Genomic DNA, 6,040 nt, shown 5'->3' with positions numbered 1-6,040 from the left:
GGAAGTTCTACATATCTGAATTGCTCCAAAACTTGAATTAAAGACTTGAGTTTTGGAGAAGATTTCCTAAATCTTGATTCTTGAACCTTGAGATGGGTTTTCTTGAAAACCCTAGATTAGGAATAATATTTTTTTGCTTAGATTATTAGAGTATATGTTAGAATTGAGTTGGAATAATTAAAGTAGGCTTACCTTGGTGTTCTTGATGATGGAAGAGGGTAGGAGGTCGTTCTAGGGCTTGAAGGATTGAAAAATAATGATTTGAACTGATAGGGACGGATATATACTGTTCTGAAAAATTTAATTTTCCGCCCAGTTAAATATTGGTCGTATGTATTTTGAAATACGGTCTGTATTCTGTATGGACTACACTGCGTCTCTTCAGTAAAATGGTCATAACTCTTTGCACAGATGTCCGTTTGACCCCCATAATATACTGTTGGAAAGGTATTTCAAAGCTCTACAACTTTTATCAGGGAAGTTTTCCTAAATTTCAAATAAGTTTTGAAATACGGGCAGTATTTTGAAATACGGTCCGTATTTAACAATGTAACATCCAAATGCCAAATTCCAGAATGCTCAGAAATCTTTGGTACTAGTTTACGACTTGAAATACGGGCGTCTACTGAAATACGATCACTGGTCATGGGCGTAAACCCCCATCTTACAACTGAACAGGGAAATTCTAATTCCCACATTCTTTATCTGATTTTCTAAGTCTAGGATCATGGTCAAAGCTTACGTTAAAGGTACGAGGTGTTACATCATCAACCCAAACTAACTCATCATTGTCCTTTGTTCATAAGTATAAAAACAAAAGATGATTAACTTATTTTTTAATTATTATTTAAATTTATTTTTATTTTTTTGAAAGTTTATTTTTAATATTTTTTAGAAAAAAATTATTTTTTAAAATTTTTATTTTTTATTTCCTTATTTTAAATTTTTTACTAGTAATTTTTTATTTTTAAGTTTTTAATTTTTTTTCCTGAGGATTTGTGCTTATTTGTTTTTGTTTAACCTATTTTTGACCCACTTATATCCGACACACGTTTTCCACTCTTAGTTATGCACAAGACGAGGATAAAAATATATAATAAATAAGACAAAGGGGTAGAAGAGTGGAACCTGACAAAATCACTATTTATTACGTCCATTAACATATACTTTTCGGAATAATTTCTAACATAATTTATGTACTGGGATAACTTATGAGGAAATATTTACTGTGAATATCTTTATTATTTTGAGTAAAAGCATAGGTTTGAGTTTTTTTTATATCCAAAAAGTATTTAAATTTGATTTTCAAAACACAATTTATTTAGAAAACATGAGCGAGAGAATATTTGCAATCAAAGAATATCGATATTTTTAGTTTCTGAATATTTTGAAAAGCTGGGTTAAGTTGAGCGGGTTGGATTATGACCCTTCATTTAACCCATCTTGACCCAATCCATCTTAGCCCAAATAAGCTTTGGTCAGGGTTGGGCTTTGACCCATCTATAGGTTCAACTCATCTTGATTAGCCTAACTTTAGCCCAAATGGTCCATTTGCCACCCCTATCTGGATGCTACAGAAGGGCTGTCATCAGTATTTAATTTGAGCCACCTTGCTCTCTCAAAACTCGACCTCATGGTCCACACCATGGAACTTGGAAGGGTTGGTCAAGAGGATGAAAAGGCTGCTTTGATGTGAACGCAATATTATATACTCTATGATTTGTTTGTTTAAATAAATATACAACACGTAGAAAGTTTAATTCCAAGAAACCACCAATTAGTGTTTTAGTTGTCACACCCCTTTTTTGCGCATCCGCGCTATAAACGCACAGGTTTTTATTAGTAAAGGGTTTTTTCATTTGAAGTGACGGTTTTGAAAAGGGATTATTTATTTACTCAGAGTCGCCACTTGGAATTGAGTTTTGGTGTTCCAAGTCACCTAATGAATCCCTAATCAAAAGGAAATGACTCTTTTATTATGGTCCGCGAAAACAGAAGACCGGGTAAGGAATTCTGTTGACCGGGGAGAAGGTGTTAGGCATTCCCCGAGTCCCGTGGTTCTAGCACGGTCGCTTTATCGACTTATATTTAGCTTAAATTAATCTTTGAATATATTATGGATTTGAGCCTTAATTTGCTCGTACTTTTATTGTTGAACATTTATTGGTTTTAAACCGGATGCGTAACCGCATTCCGAATCTTCTAGGCGTTTCAAAGTAAGATGCATAACTGCATTCTTATTCGAAACAAAATTAATTATTAAAACGAGTTTGGCAAGGTACGTAACCGCATCCTTGAGTTATTAAAAAGCACGTCTCGAAATAAGATACGTAACCGCATTCTTAATCGAAACAAACGTCTTGAAACGTGCCTAAAGCTCGTCTAGCGTTAAAGACAATTATTTGTCTCTAAAATTCGAGACTTATTGTTATTTGGTTATTATTAATTTCTTATTATTATTTCACTATTTTTGACAACGGGTTTTGAAAAAATTCGCGACCCATCTCGCTCCTTCATAATTAATTAATCAGGTCTTGATGTTAATCTAGGCCTGATTCATTTTTTCTTATTTACGGAACAAAACTCGCAACCGATTAAATTTGCAAAGGCAATCACTGGCCAATTCAGAATCAAATTCCAATCCTGATTAATTCACGCGGTCCATATTCCTTTCGAATCACTAAGACGCAATAGATTAACAAAATGCCAGGAGAGAAACATGGAGCAGTAGCTTGTGAACCCCTTTTTAATCTCAAAATCTTGAGCAAACCAAATAATTCAGTGACCTTTAATTCTTTTATTAGTATTGCAATCAAATCTCATGAAGAAAAGAAAACATCTATCCATGCTATGCATATGTGGAGCTAAGCAGTAAACAAAACTCAAAAAAAAAAAAAAAAAAAAAAAAACCATCCTTTAAAATCTAGTCCATAACAGAACGTAAACCATGCAAACATTTTTTTTTTTTTACCACTAAATAAATTTCCATGACCACTATACAAATCCATTTAAAACATCAACATGACCCAGGTTTAAAACGAACAGAAACTGTAGCTAAATTGTTTCCTACGAACCAATATTAATCATAATTTTGAACAATTAACAGATTTTTAAGAATTAAGAGTGTGAAAGTAGGCCTCAAAGAATTAACCCAAGCTAAAAATATGTACATGAACAGAAATAGAAACCAGCCAAAAATAATGGAAAAAGACGACTAAACTATGAATAGAAAAATAAGAAGAAGACATCAAATGTTTTTAAAAATAAAAAAAAAATAAAAAAAAAAATAAAAAAAGATTCTGCAAATAACGAACTGAAGCCGTAATTTAGTATTATTAAGATAATCAAACGGCATAGATCAAAACTAATTCATTCTCTGTCCAAAATATAAAATAAGTACGAAGCTCATAGCATCATATTTATAATCATGCTCAAATATGTTCATATAATCAGATCCAAATGAGATTTAAATACATATGAGAGTATAAACAAAGAAAGAGCATATGAACCTCAAATCACACCGGAATGAACCTGCTGTAGCCTTGGACCTCGACAACACCTAGACCGGACAACTTCGAACTCGATAACACTTTTTTTTTTTTTTTGAGAATGAACCTATAATGATCTAATCATGAGTTCCATGGTGTCTATGAAGGTATTTTCAGGTGGGTTTTAATGACAGAAAAAAACAGTGCGGTGTTTGGGATGATTTTCAGGTGGGTTCGTTGGTTTTCGGTGGTGACGGGAATAGGGTGGTGTTTATAGGTGAAGAAATGAAGATGATAGGTGGGGGTGACGGTGGTGAATGGGTGGTGGTTTGTGGTAGTTTAATGGTGAGCTAGTGAAGAAAAACAAATGAAGAAAATGATATTGTTTTTGGTCGGGATCTGTCCGTTTTCCAGTCTCTCTATCTACTGTGTATATGTTTTTCTTGCGTCTATTTTCTATCTTATCTATAGTGTTTTTTTCTCTATGTCTGCATGTGTATTGTGATAAAGATGATGATGATTTCTTTTTTTTTTTTTTTTTTTTCTCTCTACTATTCTATGTGTATGGGTTATGTGCAGGTTTAAGGATGGAGAAAGAAAATGGTGGTCATCTTTTTTGAACAGCCAGAATCCCGGCTCCTGCTGGGATTTTCAAGTCTTAGAAAATTGAAGAAGGAGGAAACTTCTCTCTCTTCGTGGTCCCCACCCCTAACAATAATCCCCCAATTCACGTGTTCCTTTGTGCACTAAAACAGACCCTAAATCCGTGGGCCCCCTTTTTGTTATCCCCTTTTTTATGAAAAAATGTTTCCACCAAAAACGTGACCCCCTTTTTCTTATTTTTGTGATAAGGTTTGTTACGGAGCTTTGTCATTATGTGATGAGGTGGTGTAATCCCATTTGCTCATCATTTTTTTTAAAATGTAAAAATAAAAATAAATAAATAAAAACAAATATATATATATATATATATATATATATATATATATATATATATATATATATATATATATATATATATATATATTTAATAACTAATTCTAGATAACTGAAAAGAAAGAAAAAAAAATCTTAAAATAAATAACTGTCTAAGCAAAATTAAAACCTACAAAGCATATTTTTGTAATTTTCTTTCTTTAAAATACAAAACTTATACTCTAAAAATAGCAAATATTTTGTTCTTTTTGATTTTCGCAAATAAGCCTACTAAATAAAAATAGAATAAAATCGACACGTCAAGAATTAAAATTAAAAGAAATATTTAAACACTATAAGGTGAAACACACGGGGAGGGTCAAAAATCACGTGTCTACAGCTGTCCCTGTTTGATTGGGAACACGAAGAGTTTTCAAACAAACAAGTAGACAAAGAGACTAGTTTGACCCTACCGTTGTTCTAAAAGGAAGGGAAAGAAAGAAGATAATGCAACCGAGCCCTGGTTTTGGGCATCCTACATATCCCGGGTTATAAGGGAATCAGGTCACGTGTAGTTCAAGAGTAAGAAGGGAGATGAAACATATTGAGGTGAATAGTCGAGCGAGGTCCTGTCGAGGCTCCGGTCCGCGGTCCTATTATTACATCAAATGAAAGATAAAAGTTAAAAAGAAAATACAAGTACAAGACCCTATCTATGCAGCCTCTCTTGAATCTTGACTTGAACCTTCATGCTTGTTTCTAAACTTTAAAATTTAAAGTCATCCCTATTCTCCAGGCGGGACTCCTGCTACTTCTGACTGAACTTGAAAGCAACCCAAAGTACACCCCATTCTTCAGGCGGGCTCCTGAGCTTGAAATTGAAAAGCAGTTGAATGTTGACCCTATTATTCAGGCGGGCTCCTGAACTTGAAATTGAAAGGTGGCCCTATTCTCCAGGCGGGTTCCTGAACTTGAAATTGAAAGGTGGCCCTATTCTCCAGGCGGGTTCCTGATCATCCCATTCTTCAGGCGGGTCCTGACTTGTTTCCCATTCTTCAGGCGGGTCCTGACTTGTTCCCACTCTTCAGGCGGGTCCTGACTTGCTTCCCATTCTTCAGGCGGGTCCTGCAAATTACCAAAAACAACGAACACGAACAAAATTTCCTGTCCCAGTTCATACCAGGAACTTTTTTGGTGAGTGTTAGCAAGATTATAAACTATAAAATAATTTAATTATGGAAGTAAAATCAAATGTACTAACTAGGAAGTGCGTCCCTTAACTATACCCCCTTTTCCCAGGAGGGTCTTGATAAACTATACCCCATTTTCCAGGAGGGTCTTGATAAACTAGATCCCATTTTCCAAGAGGGTCCTGATGAACTAACCCCCATTTTCCAGGAGGGTCCTGACAACTAAATCCCATTTTCCAGGAGGGTCCTGACAACTAAATCCCATTTTCCAGGAGGGTCCTGATAACTAAATCCCATTCTTCAGGAGGGTCCTGAGTTACTAAATCCCATTTTCCAGGAGGGTCCTGATAACTAAATCCCATTCTTCAGGAGGGTCCTGAATTACTAAATCCCATTTTCCAGGAGGGTCCTGATAACTAAATCCCATTCTCCAGGAGGGTCCTGATA

This window comes from Lycium barbarum, chromosome 1 (assembly GCF_019175385.1).
Source record: "Lycium barbarum isolate Lr01 chromosome 1, ASM1917538v2, whole genome shotgun sequence".
NCBI lineage: Eukaryota > Viridiplantae > Streptophyta > Magnoliopsida > Solanales > Solanaceae > Lycium > Lycium barbarum.
This window is presented reverse-complemented; position numbering follows the sequence as displayed.